Source organism: Chelonia mydas, chromosome 1, assembly GCF_015237465.2.
Source record: "Chelonia mydas isolate rCheMyd1 chromosome 1, rCheMyd1.pri.v2, whole genome shotgun sequence".
NCBI lineage: Eukaryota > Metazoa > Chordata > Testudines > Cheloniidae > Chelonia > Chelonia mydas.
The window spans coordinates 89,344,048-89,369,535 of NC_057849.1; positions in this window are offsets into that span (position 1 = coordinate 89,344,048).

Genomic DNA, 25,488 nt, shown 5'->3' on the forward strand with positions numbered 1-25,488 from the left:
CACTGTCTGTACTGGGAGTTAGGTCAGTATAACCACATTACACAGGTGGATTTTTTCATACACTCCCCCTTCCCTCAAGTGATCTAGTTATACCAATGTAAGTTTGTAATGTAGACCTGGGCTAAGAGAAACTGCCCTGCTATGGGTCTGCACCTTCAATGGGAGGTGCAAAGCAAAAAGAGTTTTCATTTATTTTGTCCTTTTTCAGTTGGCCCCAGAGATGTCATTAAAAAAACCTTCATAGCTGATATCAGAAGGGATATTATTTGGCTCTGTGTACATAAATAAAACTGCAGACTTTTCCTCCCCTCCAGAATCATAAATCCAGGGTCCATATGAAGCTATTTGCCCCTAGATCATAGAACAAGTGCTGGCTAATATTTTTTTCTCAAATAGCAATTATAGCAAAAGATGTTCTGTGTCAGTTTTGGTATCTGTTAGGTCATTGCTCATCAGACTAGTTAGCAGAATGTACACTTAAATATTTCTATTTGTTAATGCCAGATACTAGTATCAGTTCATTATCTTTTAGTTTCAGAATGGTCCACATTCTTCTCTTGGGATGTAATTGTAACCAAGGGCAGAATTTAGCCCAGTATCTGAAGATGCTAAGTATAGTATCTTCTGCTGTCTCCTTGAAGGCATAAAAGGAAGAAAATCTTTGAAAGGACCACTGTCTTCACTTAAATTAAAATTTGCTTCTAATTCACAGCTGTCTGTACAGTGTCAGATACTGTGATGTCTGAGAATCAACATCCTTCTATGAGACCTTCCTTGAAGTATCAATATGAAGCACAAGAATTGTGCAGTAAGAAATTTGATCTGAAAATCACATGAAAAGAGAATTCTGTATGGTATTTTACTTGAGCTTTTTCATTTTCATCTTACGTATGAGAGACACAGCTTAGGATATGGTTTATTTTGAGTATTATGAAGAGAGTATTTTCAAGCTAATTTTTTTTATCCTGGTTCTGTTCCCAAGATGAGTCTGTTTGACTGGTCATATATTCTAGATATGGTCAGATAGAATGTGTCTTCCTTTTCTTGCTGTCCATAACACATATTTTAACATTCCATCAAATAGGAGACCTGTATAAATTTTTGAAATATCAAATAAGACTCCCCCGTGTCTTCCAAAGGGAAGGTGACCCTGATCCAGCTGTGGGCTCACAGCTACCAGCTATGACAAACCCTCCACTGGCCAGAAGAATCCCCTCGCCTTTTCACTCAGGTTGGGCTTGCTTCCAGCTACAGAGCCCTTGGGGTCTGTTCCCACCTCAGCTGTCATCAGGACCACAATTTCCATCTCCGGGATACATGTCTCTGTGCACCCTAGGGCAGGGCCTGTTCCCTTACAAGGTGGAACATTCCCCTCCCCTAGGGAGACGATCACAGGACTGGAGCTGGCTCTATCCAGCTCTTCCTCAGGGACCTGCCTTGAGCCCCGGGGCTACAGGATCTGATTTTTGACCATCCCTTCCCCCAATGGCCCATTTTCCACTGCTACCGAGAAATTACAGAGACACTCTCCTATTTCTCCCCAGCAGCACATGTGACTTCACGCTCCCCTCTGGAGCTTTCAGCACAAGATTCCTTCTTGCTGCTAACAAACCCTGGGACAGATTCTGCCACATCAAAAAAATCATTCCCCAGTAGAAACGGTGCAAAATTGTGTGTGCCACCACTGATATAGTTAGTTCAGCCTGCAAATCACCAGTTTCCTTGTGTACCTTAGCTAAAGGTGCAAGGATTTAGAAATCTCCCACCAATTCTAATTCTGTCATTTTTCCTGGAAACAAATCCTTCCTATGGATCAGATTCCCCCCTGACCACAGAAATTTCTGCATCAGTGTCCCTCCAACCTTGGAGCACATTGCCATTAAGCTTAACAGCATGCATATGCTCACTGCTTGGTTGTGTAGAAGCAACCTTTACAAACCCTATGTGGTAAGAGGCAGTAGCCTGGGATACCCCTGTGCTCTGAGAAGCAGCAGTTTAATTTGTTACCTTGTACCTGTTCCCACTCAGCCAAGGACACTTATTCCTCAGGTGCTCATTAGACTTACAATCATAGCACCTTCTGGGCTCCTCTGGTTGTACAGGAGACTTGGGAGGAGTAACAGGGGAATGGGGAGGTGAACACCCAGATTCCTTTTTCCTGGGGGTAAAACGGTGATTCTGCTGTCCCCCAACCTTGTACCCCTCTGCCAGTGGTTTATGTTTAACTGCAGCTTGAGATTACTTATAAGAGTCTGCAAACCCAGCCAAATCACCCACTGCAGCCACCTTTTTGTCCCACAAATACTGTTTTACATCATCACTACACATATTCAGGAACTGTTCCTGAGTAACCAGATCGCACGTTTCTTAAGCTTGTAATGCCTTTTCCCCTCACCCACTTGCCTAACAAATCTCTCATTTCATTTACCTAGGCCACATTACTTAATCCAGATCCCCTCTTAAGACTCTTGAATTTTACCCTGTAGGTTTCAGGTGTAACCTGGAACTGTTTTAAAACCAGTTCCTTAAATTTACCATAGTTTGAAGCATCAGCAATAGGCATCTTATTGAATATGTCCAGAGCTCTCACCGTCAATTCTGAAATCAAAGTAGTCATTTTTTGATCCTCAGGGATCCTCATTGGAAGTGCACAGTCTCTCAAAGGTGATGAAATACTGAGTAGTATCACTGGATTAATCATATTGTGGGCATAACCATTCCCATTTGTTGATTTTTGGGGAAGTAGAGCCAGCGGCTGGAGGGTTTTGTCTCTTCCACTCCATTACAGCCAGTTCATGCTTCGGGTCTCAATTTGGGCTTGTCTCTGGGCCTCAATTTCTTTCTCTTTTAAGTCCAGGGTTTGCTAGTAGGCAGCCTTTTCTTTGTCAGCTCCAGCTGCCTAAGTTCCAGGGCAGCTTTTTGTGCTTCAATCTCTTTGTCTTTTAAGTCCAGTGCTTGCTGGTGTGCAGCTTTTATAAAATGCCTGCCATGATTTCCTACACCACCTGAGGGATCTGCCGCACCCTTTCAAATTCTTCTTTTTAATACAATGCAACACTAGGTGTTCAAAACATTCAAACTATCTTTTCAATAATCTATTATCTTTTTTCCATTACATTCTTTTAAAAAAAAATTCTACCAAAATGTATCCGCCTATAGAATTTCACACATCTTCTTGTACAAATAGTCCAGCACCTATCCATGGATCTTATGTCATGGAGAATGCAATGCATAAAAATTGAATAGCCCTCTGAGAAGTTATATTTGTAATCAAGTATTTTTAAAATCACATTGCTTTCATTATGAAAAAGCGTCATTCCATTCCCAAACCCCATTTCATTCTAAAGCATAACAGATTTTTATGTTTGCTTCTTTTTAGTTCTGGATTTTCTCCTCCTGTTAACATTTACGAGGAAACTTCAGATGGATTTAGGATTTCTCTACACTCACACCATAATAACCTTTAAAAAAAGCATAGCACACTTACATCATATTTCATGTTTACTTAATTATACACAGATCCTTCAGAGTATATTACTATTATTATCATGATTATGCATCAGTGGTCATATTTTTAAAAGGGCTTAGCACACAACATCTCCCCATTGTTTTCAGTGGAAGGTGTTGGGTGCTGAGTACTCCTGAAAGTCTGAGGCCAAATATATATATGTAATGCTGGGCCAACAAAAGTTAAACAATTAGCAAGCTGGGTGACCTGTAAGCAACCCTTAAGGACATATCAAAAGGGTATTGCAATGGTAGACAGTGCCATTTTTTACAGATAATTATCAATGACATGTTAAATAGATTAGAATCTTTAACCTGTTTGCCTGTATTGTTAGAGAATCAAAGAGTAAGTGCTAAATGTGTCTATGTTTAGCTGCATCCTGTTAGGAATCTAGCAATGTGATCTAATTAGCTTATAGATGTTACATCCTGTTCCTGTTATTTAAAGCTTCGTTATTGTATTCTACTGGCTTGGAGATCAAAAGGGGATATTATCATTTAGTTGGGACTTGTTGTGTAATAATATTATTGTCCTAATATCTCCTTGAAGCCTGCAATTCTAGAAAGTAAGCCACCTGCAAACTGCCTTGATAGTTTGAATTGCTATTCCTAAAGATATTGCTGAGAAAGGACCCATTGAACAGAGATCACAAACTGTTGGCTCCTTTTTCATCAAAGCCCATGTGGTGGAGTTACCTGTCAGCACCCAGCATGCTTCAACTAAAAAGGAAGCTTTGGGCCTTACCCTGCCATCTCAAGTCTGTCTTAAACTTTAACAGCGAAGGTCTAAGCCATAAGACTGAGTGTCCAGGTAGATAGCTGGAATTTTCATGGAGACTCTAATAGACTCAACCCAATGAGTTGATTCCAGAAATACTTTTACAAATCAGCAGCCTCACCATCTCTACTATGAAACTGACCTAAGGCCTTTACATACAGTTGTATGTATATTGAACTCTTAACCATATATAACTCTTTCCCCTTTTATTAATAAATCTAAGATTTATTAATTAAGGATTGGCTTTAAGAATGTATTTGGGTAAGATCTGAAGTATTCATTGACCTGGGGAATAATGTGACTGATCCTTTGGGATTGGAATAATTTGATTTATGGTGAATAGGTTTTTAATAACATCTCACTCTATTAGACATGGTTGTTTAGATGGGAGCCAAAGGCTGGAATGCCTAAATGACTGTGTTTGGCTTCTTGTTAACCAATGTGGTATTACAGAAGTTGTTTTGTTACTGGCTTGGTGAATCTAATGATTGAATAAACAACCAGTTTTGGAGATTGTCTGCCCTATATCTTCCAGTCTGCCCTGAGTGAGGCATTCTCAGTGTGGTCCATCAAGGCACCTCAGTCACAATATCATTTTGTTATTGTACTCTAGTGGTTCTCAAAAAGTGGGTCAGGACCGCAAAGTGGGTCGTGACCCCATCTGAATGTCATTGTCAGGGCTGGCTTAGACTTGCTGGGGCCAAAAGCCAAATCCCAATCCCAAGGGTTTCAGCCCTGGGTGGCAGGGCTAAGGTTACAGGCCTTCTGCCTGGGGCTGAAGCCCTTGGGCTTTGTCTTTGCCTCTACCCACCCCAGGCTGGGGCAGTGGGTCTTTGGCTTTGCCCCCGACTAAGGTGGTGGGGTTTGAGCAGGCTCAGACTTCAGTTCCCTCTCCTAGGGTACTGTAGTAATTTTTGTTGTCAGAAGCAGATCAAAGTTTGAGAATTCCAATGTACTCTATACTGTTAACAGCAAATTTTAGACATTGGCACATAGAAAATTGCATGTACTTTTGTGCAAACTCAACTCAGGGTTTATCTGCACAGGGACGTTCAAGAAAAGTAATCCTCATTAACTAAGGATGTGCATTTCAATTGGATTAGTTAAACTGCATTAACCCCCTGTATGGACACTCTCATTCAGAACTAAATTGGCCTTAATTTAGTTTGAATGTCCATACAGGGAGTTTATACAGTTTAAGTAATTCACTTGAAATGCTCACCTTTAGTTAATGAGGATTATTTTCCCTGACAATTCCTGTGTTCCTCAAGTTCACAAATATACCAGTGCACAATGCACATGCACAAAATCAGATTTTGCACGTACCCATAGCCTAGCTATATGTGCACACAGACCTCCACTTGTGCTCTCATATCTGGGTATTTGCATATCTAAGCTGGGCATGTGCAAAACAAATAGATGCATGTAATTATCAACTGACTCATAAGTATTCCTACTGAGAAAAATATTGTCTGCATATACCTTTGAACTTGCAGAAGAGTGATAAATTTCCAGCAGAGATAGTTGTGAGTGTCTGTGAGATTCTGCAGGGAAATAAGTGGCATTCCTGAACTTGAAGTATACTGCATGGTGTGTTGATTTGGCAGATTACTATCCAACTCCTGCATTGCAGGGGAGCTTCCATCTGCATTAAGTGCAATAGGCTATGCATTTCACTGGTGTAAAAGTATAAACCTGAGTGTCTTTTTTGTATTTTCAGAGAGAATCATTAAAGGAGAAGATCCAATCCAGTGATGACAAAAGTGGCTTTGAGCAAGAAACTCCCCACTTTTTTGAGGATTTGTCTAGCTAAGAAACAAGTTATTCCTGTTCGTTCAGATGGAATAGGGCATCCTTCCCCATTACATCACTGGGGAGAAACATACTGAAGAACTTGACAGGATATGTTGCGTTTGGTGGAGACTTGCTAGACAAAATAACTATGGGCCATCTGATTGTGTTGAAACTTGATTAGTCTGAGATTCATATAAGGATATGACACTAGTCAAATAACAAGTAGTTTTAAAACATTTTTCCAGACACTAATTATACACACTTGTCACCAGTGATTAAAGTAAAGGAAGATAGATGGCGGAGAGGGGGACCCGAAGATAGAACTGACCGATTTTGATTGTTTTCACAGGTCCTGATGTTGTTTGATCATGCAGCTTTGCATTAACATGTGGTGAGAGGATGGAGCAAGAGGAAAAGAATGGGGAGAAGAGAAAAATGCAAATAAAAAGCGTCCCAAGGCATGTCCATAGCCGACAAACGAGAGAGAGTGTTTGTGTGTGCACGTGCACGCTCTCTCACCACCCCAAAATTACAGGCCTACATAACTACTGAAAAGAATGGCATCACTTTATTACACCCTGTTGGATCAGGAGCAATTTAGCACAGCAACTTCAGAACAGTTTGATTTATTCTTTAGTCTCTTCTCCATCTCTGCTCAGCCAAGTTCCTCATATTTCCTTTTTCATTAACTCAACTTATGCAACCTTGCCCTTATGTCTTTGTGACTCTCCACAGTTGAGGGTGGGCACTTTTGTTTATTATTGTTTTATAACATCCCTTTGCTTTAGGGTTCCTAAAGTCTCTATGTTAAGGAAGCTATAAAATAATAAAGGGCAACATCTTTTGGAAGGAAGAGGAAATAGGGAGTTTTTCTCCTCGCAAAACACCATGCAGAAGCAAGGCAGGATTACAAGATGCTGACCTGAAATAATTAAGAAAAAGCACAGCAGAAAAAATTAGATGCATTCTTTCACTTATGAATAAGTAAATATGTAAGAATCATCTTTGGTTCTACAGTTTCACCAGGAAGACAGGCTAGTAACTTCTTCATTAATTTAATACTTGCCTAGGGACTTCCATGTAAACAAAATATTAGGATCCTGAGAAAAGCTTGGTAAAACAGCTGCTGCTGCTGATAGTAAAAAACTGGAGATAATGATGGAAAACAAGGAGCTGAAGTTAACAAATGTTATCACCCATGAAACAAACAATGTTCCTGTAAGTTTGGGGAAATCTCATTATGTGTTTAAATTTCTGCATAGCAAGCAATCCAACATCATGAAAAGCAATTGCATTTGTCACATTATTCACAATGCAGTGAAGCATGCATGTAAACATCTGTCCTATGATGTGAATACACTAGTTATTAAGGTTTTTAATGAATTTTCATCTTCAGCAAAAAAATCCAGAAGGCATATACCATATTTTGAGTGGATTTGTGTGATAATAAAATATGCAGCTCTTTCGTATTTTGTTTCTAGAAGATCACATTTTCCCCCAGTTCACCATACTATTGTTTCTAAAATATGCTTCTTTCCCATCTCAAGCAAAGTCTGTTGTACTTGAAACATTATCCTACACTTTAATGCAAACTGCAGATGATATATCACTTTCTCTTTAACCACAGACCCCTCTTCATCACTGCCACCACCAGACCTAGCAAGTTATTAATTATTTATTATTTGTACTGCAGTCTCACATAGAGATTGCAGTCATGGATCCAGGTATTCTTGCACTGGGTGCTATGAAAACACATCAGAAAGAGACTGTGAGCTCTGTGGCACAATGACAATCTAAATAAACTAGTACTGTTTCAAGTGTAAAAAAAAGAGGGCTTTGAGCTCTACCAGAGGAATAATCTGACTCAATTACTGTGACAAACCTGGTTTAAGCAAGCCTGGATTTAATTTTTAGTGGCAGTACGGGACAGATCAGACAGTGAAACTACAAGGTTTCTGCCCTAAAGTACTGAGGGTGAAATTAGCTCCTATGCAGAGGGTCAACACAGGGCTTGCACATCACTTGAGTTTTACTTTAGCGTTGTACTAAAGTATGCAGGGATGATTTCACCCCCCACAATTTAATTAGACCACACACTGACAAAAGATGTAGGATAGGATGCAACAAATGGTGAATGAGCTGAGAAGTTTAGCTCACATCATTAACGTGACATTTTGTGATTTGGATCCAGCCTCATCTGCTCACTCAAACAATACACACTTACCACATATAGGCATTTGCATGCATATACAGCCAACTACCTGATTTGTGCAGACCTGCTGACCTCCCCAACCCTTAAATCCAGTACTGTTCTCTCAGTTCCATTGAAATCAAAAGGGTCACCCTGATTTAACACAGCAGAATATGGCCCATGGCTATTGCCTCCTTCTGATTTCACTTTACTATCATTTTGTAATAAACTTGTCTCTTGTGTGTGTTTTTCTACTACAGCAGACCAAAAGGCAAAAAGGTAAATCTCCAGTTAGATGGTAAAGTGTACCTTAGTTATTGGGATAGGTCATATTAATTTTTGGACTGAAGGTCAATATGGTATATTAAAATAGCATAAAAGTATTGATAATTAGTTTGTTGGTGGTTGATGTTTTATTCCTAGAAGCCATTCAGTATATTGTCAAATAATATGAAACCATAAGACATACATTGAACTGAATTATTAATTGCCTTCAGGATGTTGGTCCCATTTCCTCAGACTGTGCAATTGTTTCCTAATTATAGCAATTCCAGCTAATATTTGAGCTTACTACAAAATGAGAAAAGCCAGAAATAAACCCATCATTAATTTGGGTTTCCTGAATCCAACTAATATAAAATGAGATTTCTCTTATTGAACTCTCTATATGTGCATACATTATATGAATTTTGAATGATTGCCCACAGTGATAACAATGTGGTTATAAAGATAATGCATACCCTAAAACAATGTCCCAATGACAACTTTATCAAGACCACTGATGTGATTTAAATAATTTAGATATATTATAAAGTATCTATGCAAATGTAACAACTTATTAAAAACCATAACGAGATACTCTTTGTATAATAGTGGACTGCAGATCCTTTGCAGCATATATTTGGAACTATACACATTTAAATCCACTGAGAAATCAACAGCCAAATCTACAGTTAGTTCTTAATTTTATTTTTTTTTCCTGCCTAGGATTCACCTAACATTAATTTTTCATTTTTCCCTGCAAAGTGATGAAAAATTCCTGTCTCTTTATTCACGGTCTTTCAACACTTATTCAAACCTCTCCTTTTTGCAGCAGTCACATCTAGCTTATTTACAATGTTTGCATTCCTGGCTGTGCTGAGTCCAATGCTATATCACCTCACCTCATGTCTTTACTTCTCACATTGCTGAATTCCTAACATCAGTCTTCAGTCCTTATATCCTGATTCAGCGTTATCACAAAGTTGATCAGTCCTGTCTGTAGTTTTCCTTTTGAGGCATTTACACGAAACTTGCAATACTTTTCCTTCAAAGTTTGCAATGTGTTGAATTTTTATTAGATGTTAAGTTATTTTATGGAATTCTATTCTATTCATATGCTTATAATAGAATCATAGAATATCAGGGTTGAAAGGGACCTCAGGAGGTCATCTAGTCCAACCCCCTGCTCAAAGCAGGACCAATCCCCAACTAAATCATCCCAGCCAGGGCTTTGTCAAGCCAGACCTTGAAAACCTCTAAGGAAGGAGATTCCACCACCTCCCTAGGTAACCCCTTACAGTGTTTCACCACCCTCCTAGTGAAAAAGATTTTACTAATATCCAACCTAAACCTCCCCGACTGCAACGTGAGACCATTACTCCTTGTTCTGTCATCTGCTACCACTGAGAACAGTCTAGATCCATCCTCTTTGGAACCCCCTTTCAGGTAGTTGAAAGCAGTTATCAAATCCCCCCTCACTCTTCTCTTCTGCAGACTCAACAATCCTGGTTCCCTCAGCCTCTCCTCATAAGTCATGTGCTCCAGCCTCCTAATCATGTTTGTTGTCCTCCATTGGATCTTTCCAATTTTTCCAAGTCCTTCTTTGTGGGTCCCAAAACTGGACACAGTACTCCAGATGAGGCCTCACCACTGCCTAATAGAGGGGAATGATGACGTCCCTTGATCTGCTGGCAATGCCCCTACTTATACAGCCCCAAATGCCATTAGCCTTCTTGGCAACAAGGGCGCACTGTTGACTCATATCCAGCTTCTCATCCACTATAACCCCTAAGTCCTTTTCTGCAGAACTGCTGCCTAGCCATTCGGTTCCTAGTCTGTAACAGTGCATGGGATTCTTTCATCCTAAGTGCAGGACTATGCACTTGTCCTTGTTAAACATCATCAAATTTCTTTTGGCCCAATCCTCTCATTTTTCTAGGTCCCTCTGTATCCTATCCCTACCCTACAGCGTATCTACCTCTCCTCCCAATTTAGTGTCATCTGCAATCTGTGCCATCCTCCAGATCATTAATGAAGATATTGAACAAAATTGGCCCCAGGACCGACCCTTGGGGCACTCCACTTGATACTGGCTGCCAACTAGACATGGAGACATTGATCACTACCCGTTGAGCCCGACAATCTAGCCAGCTTTCTATCCACCTTATCGTCCATTCATCCAGCCCATACTTCTTTAACTTGCTGGCAAGAATACTGTGGGAGACTGTATCAAAATCTTTGCTAAAGTCAAGGAATAACATGTCCACTGCTTTCCCCTCATCCACAGAGCCAGTTATCTCATCATAGAAGGCAATTAGGTTAGTCAGGCATGACTTGCCCTTGGTGAATGCTGACTATTCCTGATCACTTTCCTCTCCTCTAAGTGCTTCAGAATTGATTCCTTGAGGACCTGCTCCATGATTTTTCCAGGGACTGAGGTGAGGCTGACTGGCCTGTAGTTCCCAGGATCCTCCTTTTTCCCTTTTTTAAAGATGGGCACTACATTAGCCTTTTTTCAGTCATCCGGAACCTCCCCTGATTGCTATGAGTTTTCAAAGATAATGGCCAATGGCTCTGCAATCACATCCGCCAACTCCTTTAGCACCCTCGGATGCAGTGCATCCGGCCACATGGACTTGTGCTCGTCCAGCTTTTCTCAGTAGTCCCGAACCACTTCTTTCTCCACAGAGGGCTGGTCATCTCCTCCCCATGCTGTGCTGCCCAGTGCAGTATTCTGGGAGCTGACCTTGTTCGTGAAGACAGAGGCAAAAAAGGCATTGAGTACATTAGCTTTTTCCACATCCTCTATCACTAGGTTGCCTCCCTCAATCAGTAAGGGGCCCACACTTCCTTGACTTTCTTCTTGTTGCTAACATACCTGAAGAAACCCTTCTTGTTACTCTTAACATCTCTTGTTAGCTGCAGCTCCAAGTGTGATTTGGCCTTCCTGATTTCACTCCTGCATACCCGAGCAATATTTTTATACTCCTCCCTGGTCATTTGTCGAATCTTCCACTTCTTGTAAGTTTCTTTTTTGTGTTTAAGGTCAGCAAGGATTTCACTGTTAAGACAAGCTGGTCGTCTGCCATATTTGCTATTCTTTCTACATATTGGGATGGTTTGTTTCTGCAACCTCAATAAGGATTCTTTAAAATACAGCCAGCTCTCCTGGACTCCATTACCCCTCATGTTATTCTCCCAGGAGATCCTGCCCATCAGTTCCCTGAGGGAGTCAAAGTCTGCTTTTCTTAAGTCCAGGGTCTGTATTCTGCTGCTCTCCTTTCTTACTTGTGTCAGGATCCTGAACTCGACTGTCTCATGGTTACTGCCTCCCAGGTTCCCATCCACTTTTGCTTTCCCTACTAATTCTTCCCGGTTTGTGAGCAGCAGGTCAAGAAGAGCTCTGCCCCTCATTGGTTCCTCCAGCACTTATGCCAGGAAATTGTCCCCTACACTTTCCAAAAACTTCCTGGATTGCCTGTGCACTGCTCCCAGCAAATATTAGGGTGATTGAAGTCTCCCATATAAACCAGGGGCTGTGATCTAGTGTTAGGGATTTATTCCTTCACCCACATACTTCCCTGGACCTTCTCTCATGAGCAGAGAGCAACAATACCCGAAGTCCAAAGGTGCAAACAATTCAATGTTTAATGGGGTGAACTTCCAGCAAGCATGATTCCAGTTTTCTTCCTTAGTGTCCCCCTTCCCAGCTCTGACACCACAGAGGCTTACCTGTGTCCCTGTTCCCATTTCCCCCTTTAGCTAAACATGATTCCAATTTCCCCACCCCCATTCCCTGTTCCCATTTCCCCCTTTAGCAAAACATGATTCCAATTTCCCCACCCCCATTCCCTATTCCCATTTCCCCCCCACACACCCACCCACTTCCTGATTGACTGCAGACTATATAGTAAAACTTGAGTTCTGCTTAGCTATACCTTAACCAATCATTTTCCTGAAATTTAACTAACCAATCCTAACATATTGTAACATGATTATGTAACCAACTATATCCCACCACCTTCATTAGTTTACACCCAGCAAAATTAATTATACAGCAGACAGGAACAATCACAGAACCAGACAGAGATTATACAGACAAACAATAGCAAAGTGGGATCTATAATGACAAAACAATACAGAAGTGAGGGTTTCATATCCCAGCTATCGATAAGTGAGTTCTTGCCAGACAGGATGCTATCAAACTTTTAAAAGTTTCCTTTTACATTTTCTAGGCACTTCCCTTTCTCTGGAGGCAATAGGCATTATCGGGACAGGACTGTATTCCTAACAGCCCAATAGCACCTTCTTTCAATGTGACTAGTTTGGAATGTGAGGATGTGACCGGTTGCTTCCCAGCTTATGGCTGCCTCTGTTGCTTAGCCAAAGGCCTTAGCCTAAGAACAGGGCCTCAGACTGTCACAATAAGAGAAGGACCTTATACTGGCAGACAGTGATTTTGATTCTTTCTTTTATACCTCTATAACTAGCCAAGTGATAAGAATACACCTAAATTCTTAGAGTATAGGCCTTTACAGACAGGCCTGAATATCTATATCCTAACATCTAGTAACTTCTGTTAGTTGCCGGAAGAAAGCCTCATCCACCTCATCCCCCTGGTCTGGTGGTCTATAGCAGACTCCCACCACAACTTGATCCTTGTTGCTCACACTTCTAAACTTAATCCAGAGACTCCCAGGTTTTTCTGCAGTTTCATACTGGAGCTGTCAGGGTTCCCTCCCCACTCTGAACTCTAGGGTACAGATCTGGGGACCCGCATGAAAGACCCCCTATGCTTATTTCTATCAGCTTAGGTTAAAACTTCCCCAAGGCACAAATCTCTATTTGTCCTTGGACCGAGGTATGCTGCCACCACCAAGTGATTCAGACAAAGAATCAGGGAAAGGACCACTTGGAGTTCCTAGTCCCACAAAATATCCCCCCAAGCTTACACCCCCTTTCCTGGGGAGGCTTGAAAAATAAACAAGGTGAGCACAAACCAGACCCTTGGGTTTGTAGGACATTAAAAACCTAATCAGAGTCTTAAAAAAACAGAACTTTATTATAAAGAAGAAAAAAAAGTAAAAGAAGCACCTCTGTAAAGTCAGGGTGGAAGGTAATTTTACAGGACAATCAGATTAAAAAGACAGAGGATTTCCCTGTAGGCAAAACTTAAAAGTTACAAAAAAATGGGATAAACCTCCCTCTAGCACAGGGAAAATTCACAAGCTAAAACGAAAGATAAACTAATGCACTTCCTTACTTTACTTACAATTTTTGTAAACTAGATTCTTAGTTCAAGTAGTACTTTGGGAGATGTATTTTCCCTGTCCTGATTCCTCCCTGACCCGGAGAGAACCAACAAAGAGAACAAAGCAAAAACCTTCCCTCACAGATGTGAAAGTAACTTCTCCCCTTATAGTTCCTTTTGGTCAGGTGTCAACCAGGTTAGCTGAGCTTCTTAACCCTTTAGAGGTAAGGAGGGATTTTATGATACCCTTAGCTGTATGTTTATGACAGGAGCTCTGAGCAGTCATACTGCTTTCTTACATACAATGCAACTCCCACACTTTTTCTGCCCTGCCTGTCCTTCCTGAACCATTTATATCCATCCATGACAGTGCTCCAGTCATTTGAGTTATCCCATCAAGTCTCTGTTATTCAAATCACATCATAATTCCTTGACTGTGCCAGGACTTCCAGGTCTCCCTGCTTGTTTCCCAGGCTTCTTGCATTTGTGTATAGGCACTTAGTCTAACTCACTGATTGTCCTGCTTTCTCAGTATGAGGCAGGAGTCCTCCTCTCTTGTGATCTCCTGCTCGTGTTTCCTCCTGGTATCCCACTTCCCCACTTACCTCATGGCTTTGGTCTCCTTCCTCCTTCCTTTATGCTACCCTCCTCATCCTAGAATCTGAGCACCTTCCAGGAGTGCATTAAACAACATGACTGGCATGTGTGGTTCTGTGTTTCTCCCTAGGGGGGAAATATGTGAATTTTAATAAATATGTATTAATATTTTGTCTGCTGTGGTATGCAATTTTATTGTTGGACGCAACAATTTTATTGTTGAAATGGAAAATATTAAGATCTGACGTGGATTTTGGATACTGTGGGAGTTCATTCTAGAGTCACTTGGTAGCTTGACTGATTTGTTTGTATCCTTATCAGAATTTTAGAATAGCACTCAGGTTCCAATCTGGATCCTCTCTTGCTAATATTTCTTTCAAGAGTTATCCGTACAGGAAGGCTTAGATTTATTCTGTTCAACTATGTTAAAGCAGAAGACAAGACGGAATCATAAAAAGTTCTGCCCTGAAGAGCTCAGTATGTAGGACATCAACCTCGCAAACATTTATTCATGTGAGTAGTCCTATTGAATATTGCTGGGTGAATAATTGATTTTTTTTTGCTTCACTGGCAATTCCAAAGAGATACAGATATACCAATTTGAGTCAAATCAAAACTGATTTTTTGGGGAGTATTGTCAGCAATTTCAAGAAGTCAACAAAATATCCATTTTGGGTTTGATGAAACATTTATTTTGACCTGAAACAAAATGCTTTGTCTAATTTCTGGGCATCTTTTTTATTAAAGCAAATAAGTGAAGGGCTAGATTCACAAAGGAAAAGGAAGAGGAGCAACCCCTCCCTTGATGCCCCAGTCACTGGGCACTAGCCTTGAGGCTCAACTTAAAATTCCTACTCTGGGGCAAGTCTTCCCCCTGGGGCTTCACCATAAGGCTATAGGGTATTCTAGGTGTAGAGCTTTTACTATCTCTCTTGTTGGAGCTGTTCCACTTCATATAAAATACCTGAATACTCATTTGGCCAGACGAAACTCATGTGAAAGACTCCATAGTTCTGTGCTTAGGGCACTCAGTTGGAAGAAGAAAGACCTAAGTTCAAACCACTGCTCTGGCATGGAGATTCCCAACATGTGTCATCCACATCCCAAGTGATTACCCTAATTCAGCAAATAAACTATTTCTTCTATTGAGTTATGTGTAATTACTGATATTAACCTGAGGGGGATGGAGGGGTCCATCTATCTTCCTGACATGGTATCCCTGGAGGTATACTGCATTTTTTTGCAGGACATCAAGAAACCAGATTGTGATGATTGGGAGAATGGGTTGACTTGAACCTCGAAAAGAATGTGAACCAGTCACTCCTTGATCTGCACAAGCTGGCAACTGACAAGAATGACCCTCATTTATGTGACTTCATTGAAACGAGCTGTTATGGAGGAATTGTCAAGGATCATCCAGCCCTCTGACTACTGTCCCATGCTACTTAGCCATGTGTACACTAATGATACTGTAAGGTATGACCCTGAGCATATCATAAGTTACTGCAGGGCTTTGAGAGCAATGGTGAAGGAGTTGGGGGATGCAGGTGGTGTTCTCTTTCATCCTTCCAGTCAAGGGTAGGGTCCCAGGCAGAGACAGTTGTATCCTGGAGATGAATGCCTAGCTGCAAGGATGATGTCACCAGGAGGGCTTTGACTTCCTTGACAATGGGATGCTGTTCTGGGAAGAAGGACTGCTAAACAGAGATGGGATCCACCTATAGAGGAAGGGAAAGAGCATATTTGGATAAAACTGGCTAACATAGTGAGAGGGCTTTAAACTAGGTCCAATGGGGGCAGGTGACAAAATCCTACAGGTAAGTCCAAAACATGGAGAACTAGGAGAAAGGTTTTAGTCTGGGGGGAGCATGGGCTGTTATAGGAGGGATAAGGAAGATACTAGAATGACCATGGGGCGAAATCAAATTAGTATCTTAGGTAACTGTATACTAATGTGAGAAGTATGGGGATAAGCAGGAAGAACTTGAAATGCTAGTGGGATAATACATATGACTGGAATATTGGTATAGAAGGTAAAGCTTGCTCAGGAAGGACAGGCAGGGAAAAAGGGAGGTGGTATTGCCTTATATATTAAAAATGTATATACTTGGACTGAGGTTAAGTTGGAAATGGAAGACAGACATGTTGAAAGTCTCTGGGTAAGGATCAAAGGGGTAAAAATAAGGCTGATGTCATGGTAGGGCTCTACTACAGACCACCTAACCAGGAAGAAGAGGTGGATGAAACTTTTTTTAAACAACTAACAAAATCATTCAAATCACAGGACTTGGTGGTGGAGGGGGACTTCAACTACCCAGACATCCGTTGGAAAAACAACACAGCAGAGCACAGATTATCCAACAAGTTCTTGGAATGTATTGGAGACACTTTTTTATTTCAGAAGGTGGAGAAAGCTACTGGGGAAGAGGCTGTTCTAGATTTGATTTTGACAATTAGGGAGGAACTGGCTGAGAATTTGAAAGTGGAAGGCAACTTGGTTGAAAGTGATCATGAAATGGAAGAGTTCATGATTCTAAGGAATGGTAGGAAGGAAAACAGCACAATAAAGATAATAGATTTCAAGAAGGCAGACTTTAGCAAACTCAAGGAGCTTGTAGGTAAGATCCCAAGGGGAAGCAAGAGGAAAAACAGGTCAAGAGAGTTGGCAGTTTTTCAAAGAGAGATTTTTAAGGGCACAAGAGCAAACTATCCTACTGCATAGGAAAGCTAGGAAGTATGGCAAGGGACCACCTCGCTTAATCAGGAGACCTTCAATAATCTGAAACTCAAAAAAGAGTCCTACAAAAAGTGGAAACTATGTCAAATTACAAAGGATGAATATAAACAAATAACATAAGTATGTAGGGACAAAATTAGAAAAGCCAAGGCACAAAATTAGATTAAACTAGCTAGACATAAAGGGTACAAAGGAAACATTCTACAAATACATTAGAAGCTAGAAGAAGAGCAAGGATAGGGGAGGCCCATTACTCAAAGAGGTGGAACAACAATAGCAGAAAATGTGGAAATGGCAGAAGTGCTAAATTACTTTGTTTCAATTTTCACCAAAAAGGTTAGTAGTGATTGGACATCTAACATTGCAGTGAAAAGGAGGTAAGCTAAAATAGGGAAAGAACAAGTTACAAATTACTTAGAAAAGTTAGATATCTTCAGGTTACCGGGGGCTGATGAAATGCATCCTAGAATACTCAAGGAGCTGACTGAGGAGGTATCTGAGACTTTAGCGATTATCTTTGAAAAGTCATGGAAAACAGGAGAGATTCCAGAGGCCTGGAAAATGGCAAATGTATATAAAAAAAATCTATGAAAAGGGAAATAAGGTCAACCTGGGGAATTACAGACCAGTCAGCTTAACTTCAGTACCTGGAAAGATAATTGAGCAAATAATTAAGCAACCAATTTTCAAACACCTAGAACATAAGATGATAAGAACAGTCAGCGTTGATTTGTCAAGAACAAATCTGTCAAACCAACCTAATAGCTTTCTTTGACCGGCTAACAAGCCCTGTGGTTACATGGGAAGCAGTAGATGTAGTATATCTTGACATTAGTAAGGCTTTTGAAACTGTCTAGCATGACCTTCTCATAAACTAACTAGGGAAATACAACCTAGATGGAGCTATCATAAGGTGGGTGCATAACTAGTTGGAAAACTGTTCCTAGAGAGTACTTATCAGTGGTTCAGAGTGAAGCTGGAAGGGCATATCAAGTTAGGTCCCACAGGGATCAGTTCCAGGTCCAGTTCTGTTCAATATTCTCAACAGTGATTTAGATAATGACATAAAGAGTACACTTATACATTTTGCAGACAATACCAAGTTGGGATGGGTTTCAAGTGCTTTGGAGGACAGGAGTATAATTGAAAATGATCTGGACAAACTGGAGAAATGGTCTGAAGTAAATAGGGTGAAATTCAATATGGACAAATGCAAAATATTCCATGTAGGGCTTAACTTTACTACTCTCCTGTTAGGATATAGATATTCAGGCCTGTCTGTAAAGGCCTGTACTTTAAGAATTTAGGGGTATTCTTATTACTTGGCTAGTTAGAGGTATAAAAGAAAGAATCAAAATCACTGTCTGCTGGTGTAAGGGCCTTCTCTTACTGTGACAGTTTGAGGCCCTGTGCTTAGGCTAAGGCCTTTGGCTAAGCAGCAGAGGCAGCCATAAGCCAGGAAGCGAACAGTCACATCCTCACATTCCAAACTAGTCACATTGAAAGAAGGTGCTATTGGGCTGTTAGGAATACAATCCTGTCCTGAATACAATCCTGTCCTGATAATTCCTATCACCTCCAGAGAAAGGGAAGAGCCTAGAAAATGTAAAAGGAAACTTAGTTTGATAGCATCCTGTCTGGGAAGAACTCACTTATCAATAGCTGGGATGTGAAATCCTCACTTCTGTATTGTTTTGTCATTATAGTTCCCACTTTGCTATTGTTTGTCTGTATAATCTCTGTCTGGTTCTGTGATTGCTTCTGTCTGCTGTATAATTAATTTTGCTGGGTGTAATCTAATGAAGGTGGTGGGATATAATTGGTTAGCTAATCATGTTACAATATGTTAGGATTGGTTAGTTAAATTTCAGTAGAATGATTGGTTAAGGTATAGCTAAGAATATTACTATATAAATTAGGGGCAAACAGGAAGTAAGTTGGGATTCGAAAATAAGGAAAAAGGAACTTGTATTTAAGCTTGCTGGAAGTTCACCCCAATAAACATCGAATTGTTTGCACCTTCGGACTTCGGGTATTGTTGCTCTCTGTTCATGCGAGAAGGACCAGGGAAGTGGGAGAGTGAAGGAATAAGCTCTCTAACATCTCCCATCAACATAATTACTCCTTCTCAAGGAGAGGTGGCAGCTATGCCTCCTGCTGACATAGTGCGGTGTAAGCACTGCTTTAAGTCAATGTAAATTACATCACTCAGAGGGATGGGGTTTTTCATAACCCTGAGTGCCATAAGTTGCATCGACTTATGCAGTAGTGTACACAAGCCTTTAGGAAGGAACAATCAGTTACACACGTACAAAATGGGAAATATCTGCCTAGGAAGGAGGACTACAGAAAAGGATCGGGAGTCATAGTGGATCACAAGCTAAATATGAGTCAACAGTGTAACACTGTTGCAAAAAGAAGCAAATATAATTCTGGGATGTATTAGCAGTGGTATTGTAAGCAAGACACGAGAAGTAATTCTTTCTCTCTACTCTGAGCTGATAAGGCCTCAACAATTGTGTCCAGTTCTAGGTGCCACATTTCAGGAAAGATGTGGACAAATTGGAGAAAGTCCAGAGAAGAGCAAAAAAAAATATTAAAGGTCTAAAAAACATGACCCGTGAGGGAAGATAGAAAAATTGGGTTTATTTGGTTTAGAGAAGAGACGACTGAGAGGGACATGATAACAGTTTTCAAGTACATAAAAGATTGTTAGAAGGAGGAGGAAAAAATATTCTCCTTAACCACTGAAGATAGGACAAGAAGCAAGGGAGTTAAATTGCAGCAAGGGTGGTTTAGGTTGGACATTAGAAAAAAACTTTCTGTCAGGAGGGTTAAGCAGTAGAATAAATTGCCCAGGAAGATTGCGGAATCTCCTTCACTGGAGATTTTTAAGAGCAGGTTAGACTATCACATTTCACGGATAGTCTAGAATACTTTGTCCTGCCATGAGTGCAGGAGACTGGACTAGATGACCTCTCGAGGTCCCTTCCAGTCCTACAATTCTATGTGGATGTAGAGTTACTCATACTCACATACGTGCAGGATGTGTGCCAGGTCATGTTCCCAAATATGTCTCTCTTGCATCTCAAAGCTGACTGAATTGGCTTCCTGAAGATTCCCCATGTATAGGCTAATGTTCAGGTGCTATAAAATCTATGTCTGTATGCAACCCCATCACAACATTTCTACTCCCTCTCCAGCATGTGGATTAGGTGTGATGTATGCTCCAGCAATCCCCTGCTGGTGCAAGAGCCACTAGGGCAATGGAATTAGCTGGTACAAATCAGAGCAGCATATACAATTCTGTAACAGGCATATAATTCACCATTACATTATATAGGATAGTCCAGGAAAAAAATATGTAGAAAAAGGTTGAATATTTTATTCTATTGAACTTTTCAATAACAGACTTTTGAACTGTAGGGCTCTCCTCTTGAATCCTCTTTGTGTCTCCTGAGCAGAATTTTATACAAACAAGAAGTTCCTAAAAGTCACTTCTAATCTCAGAGAGCTGTCAGAAGCTACTCAGGCTTTGAAGTGCATGACCCCATCTTGCTCTCACTGAAGTCCTGAGGAGTTTTGTCATTGATGTCAAATGGAGATGGCTAAGGTCCTTACACAGGGATTCCTCATGCTATTATGAAGCAGCCGCCTAATAAATAGTATTTAATATGCATAGCATAAAACATTTGAAGATTTGAAGATCAAAGCTACAAAAATGAGAGGCTCCTACCGTGCAAGTATAACATAATTCTTTGCACAAGGAAAATCGTAGCAGTAATGGTTTTATTGTAGGAACAGAAATACCCGTAGAGTACATTTTGCTCACTAAGTTAAGAAGTTGCACATTAACGACAAGAAAAAGTATTCCCTCCATCCCCCAAAACTCTCTAGCATGATATTCTACTTGACGAGGAAGTGAATGAAATAAAGGAATTACACTAGCTCTGCTCACTGAAGCATAATATTTTGAAAGATTCATGTGGAAGTTAAACTGTACATGAACAATTAAGGAAGAAAGTGTGCAGATGTGCCAGAGCTTTAAACTTTTCTCTCTCATAGCTTTTCAGATCAGTCAGAAAATTGTCTCTATTTCTTGCAGTGAGTACGTTATCCTGTAACAGCAATTGCTTACTGAAGGTTTTGGTGGCTGACATTGTTTAATAGAGCTCAGAACCATTGTTATAGGCTGCATGCCAGTCCAATGGTGACGAAAACTGTGTTACTAAGGGACCAGATATTAAATAAAGACTCATAGGGCTCTGAGCTGTGCAGACCAAGTGAGAATGGAGTCTTTGATCTTCTGAGAAAAGATGGAGGGAACATTGCTGTTAATGTGTATCCTCCATTTCTGAACTACATCAGACGTTTCTGGTAGCAGTTGCAGAAAAGTAAGTGCAAAAAGTAGTATCTCTCACTGAGGGAATTGCTTGGTGGTGGCACAGAAACAAAACATTTGAGTAGTAATTTACAATTAATTGCTTCTATTGTAACTTTTATAAACAAATTTTGACCCTTTTCTATATTTCAAAGTTAAGCCTTTCACTTCTATGTATTTCTTAAGTTCTAGCCACTGTAGTATCTAAATGTCAATTGCCAACATTTATATGACAATATTTATTGTCTGTAATGGAGGGTTTCCCTGGTCTGGGTTTCCTACATTCATTTCAGTTTATTACATCATAAGGAAGAAAAAAATACATGAAATAAGGGAAAAGGGAAATAAGGGAAAAGCATACAGCTGGAGCTGATATTGGTATACATTTCTTTGTATGGTAGAATACTCTGATATATCATCATATGCTTTTTCAATGCAGCCATCAATGTGTCATAAGCACCATTATAGAAATCAAAAAGTACCTCAACAATATAAAAGTATCTCAGTGGTAAGAGAAAGGGAAGAGGAATTACAGCTACTGAATTGCATTTGTAGATAATAAAAGTGTAAGATTAAAAGACATCTGAGAACTCTGACTCATTTTTAAAGAACAAGGACCACGATTTGTTCAGTCTCATGCCTACAATTGTACCTGTAATTACCATAATTTCTCAAACACCACTTCAAAATGCAGCCCATTTAGACATTTAATACATACATTTCAATATATACAATTGTAGGAAGTGCATGAAAAGATGTAGGTGCACAACTGCGCATATTTTGTATTAAGACATCAGGCCTTGTTTTAAAATGTGACCCTTACTCAATTTTGTGAGGAAATAGTTTCTGTTTGTGCCTATGAATAATATTCAGAATCTCAAGTTAACTTCCATCAAGAGCTAGGGGAGGAGTTTAGGAAAACCATTTGCAAAACATAGAGAAAATGCTTCAGTTTTAACTGCAGATTCTGCAGTAGAAGGCTGTTCCTAACTTATTTGAATGTTAAATTATTTTAAAAAAGAATACACATTTTAGGAGTATCCATGTATAACGTGCTGCTTGAGGTGCACAATGCATCCCCAGCCAAGGATTGGCCTTTAGAGTCTAATACAAGTAGTTGGCAGGAGTTATTCCTTTAGCTCAAGTGGTAGAAGCTCATGCTATTAGCACTAGATGGCCTAGCTTCAATCCCTGGTAGTGTCCAAGGGTAACAGTGTCACAGTTCTTAGCAAGTGCCTCCATCCAGGCACTCACCAGGACTGCAATTGGCTATTAGGCAGGATGGGTAAGGAATAGTGTCCTTAGCCTCTGCTTGTAAGAGGGTGGAGCTGGATGGCAGGAGAGAGATCACTTGATCATTACCTGTTAGGTTCACTCCCTCTGGGGCACCTGGCATTGGCCACTGTCGGTAGACAGGGCACTGGGCTGGATGGACATTTGGTCTGACCCAGTATGGCCATTCTTATGTTCTTAATCCAAGCCTCTGCTGCTCTGGATTTGCTGTGTTGTAAGCCTAAACAGAGGCCATCCATTGCCCCAGTATTAGGGTCCCTAAGCATACTCTTAAGGAGCAGACCTTCTGAGAGCTGAAATCCTCTGACCAATTGTCTAACCCCTCTTGGTGCAACAGGGGCTCCTCAGATTCCATTCTATTGAATCATTCCCCCCTCCCATTACTCCACCCCAAAGGTATGAAACCGCTGATTTACAGTTTAACTATCTCAGTGGCATGAAGCAGTTAACACACTCACTCACTTTGCACAGAGTCTAACACATTTATGCTCTTTTTTTAAAATAATGTAAAGTGTAGGGAAAGTAGAGAGCATATAGAACAAACATTTCCTGCCTCAAAAATCCTAAGAGCCCCAGGATATTGTTTGGACTGGGATCAGAGTCCCTCGGGTTGTTTGGTCCTTCTGTTTCAGTGCATGGTTCATGGGCTTTCATATGGTGGGATGCTTCTCCCTCAGACTGGAGGAAAATGGCCCCAGCACAGAACAAATGCCTGCCAGGTAACTGTTGCCAAGGTGACTTCCCCCCTGCTAAACCATTCCTTATGGGGAGGGACCAGTCTTTTGTCTATAGCAATTAGATTTCTAACGATAGAGAGCTATTGACTTAGGTACTCTATTGGCAGCCCTGTATCTCTGCATGTAGGGACTTCAGTCCAACATGGCAATAAAAACAAGCAGTAGAAAAGCCAAAACACTGTCTATTCAAAATGGAATTTGCAGCCTGACACAGACACATACAGTTCCTAAATTGTTCCTAAATTGTGATTCCCAGATCATAATAGGAAGTCATTACACATGCACTCTATAATTATGAAACATAATATGATGCAGAGCTGAGGGACACTTGCATTTGACTTCAGAGGAACTTGCAGGTTCTCAACACAACTTGGGACTTGGCCCATGATATTTTGCCTCTTATGAGGCTGAGAGAGAGGAGAAATCTCACTGTGCAGAATGGCAGTGGCTGGAGACATGCATTTGTAATGTTGGAGGTGTGACAGGGAGAATGGTGAGAGGCTCACCTTGCTGTATCTCCCTTCAGCACAGATTGAATGCAGCCCCTTCTGAAGCTTCTAGCCTGCCACCAAATAGGTAATTTTTTGCATGTGCATCATGGGAAAGCTGGCCTCCTTTGTCCTCTAACTCTATCATACCTGTTAAATCCGTATTAGAGCCATGTATATTTTAGCAGAGTTATTGTCTTTGTTACTATTATTTCTCTTGATTATCTTCGGTTTTTTACTTTGCCACCAATCAGAATAATACCAAGTGCCTTACATGTAAAGTAGGTAGCAATAGGTCCTTAGTGGTCTTCATTGAAACTGATTGGGGTCGGGATTTTATTCACTGATTACCATCAATTCAGCCCACACATTTTTGTTGGGTGGTAGGAGGTAGAAGAAGGAGTCAGTGTTTTGAGTGTCACTCTTATGGTGGAAATACTTTTGTGAAGAGGACTGTTTTGCCACATTTCCTAAGGATGATCAGCCTGCGGATTGGCCTGATCTCCTCTGGAAATCCATTCCATAGCTACATTCCCAGGAATGAGAATGTATATCACAAAGCCCAGAATTAATCATGTGAGAACTGGGGCCAAAGCATTGTCTCAGAGGAGCACAGCTGTCACACTGGTTCATAGATCGAAATAACTCTTTAAGGTAATTAATACTTGGTCCATTATTTCCTTTGAAAATTAAGACTCAAACTTTCTGGCCTCAGAATCTGCTTGGGAACGAGTGGAAAGACTTGAGCACGTCAGGTCTATGCTCAGGGGACTTGAGCCACGGAGAAAACAGGGAGCTGCCCTCTGTACCAACTAGAGCCTGTGCAATATCTTCTCAATCAGTTTAAGATACTGTAATTCACTGTAATCCATCCTGGAGCTCACAAATGCATTGGCCACTATGGCCAGGACCTCATCCTAGAGAAAACAATGAAGTGCCCTGCCCTAGCAAGCTGTAGGTGAAGGCAGGCATTTTTAGATATCAGTGTTGCCAGGTTAGGTGAGGGGTCAAATGGGATCCTGACTCTTTGAGACACTTTGACGAACGGGGGCTGGATGCCTTCCATGGAAGGTGGAGACTATATCTCTTCTAGTTCTTCAAAGCATTTACCCTTTCTGACCTACTTTACTCTCTTGGTTCATCTTGGTTTACTCTCTTACTGCCTTGGTTCATCTTGAGCCCGCTGCTTTCCATCGAAGACCTGATTTCCTATAGGGATTCTGACATTTTAGTATTGGTGGTTTCATCAGTTGGGAATGAAATATGTATGGTGGAATGTAATCAGCCTATAGAGCTTGCAGTATGTCATTTTCTCTCCCAGTGGTTCCATTCAGATATTGAAGTGAAGAAGGGATATTTCAGAGCCCTGTGTGAGTTCTTTTGAAGAAGAAGAGCAGTTACTTAGCATCACTCTAAAAATTGGAGCTACCGACTCCTACTATGTAATGTGCTTGTGTTGGCAGTACCCTGTGG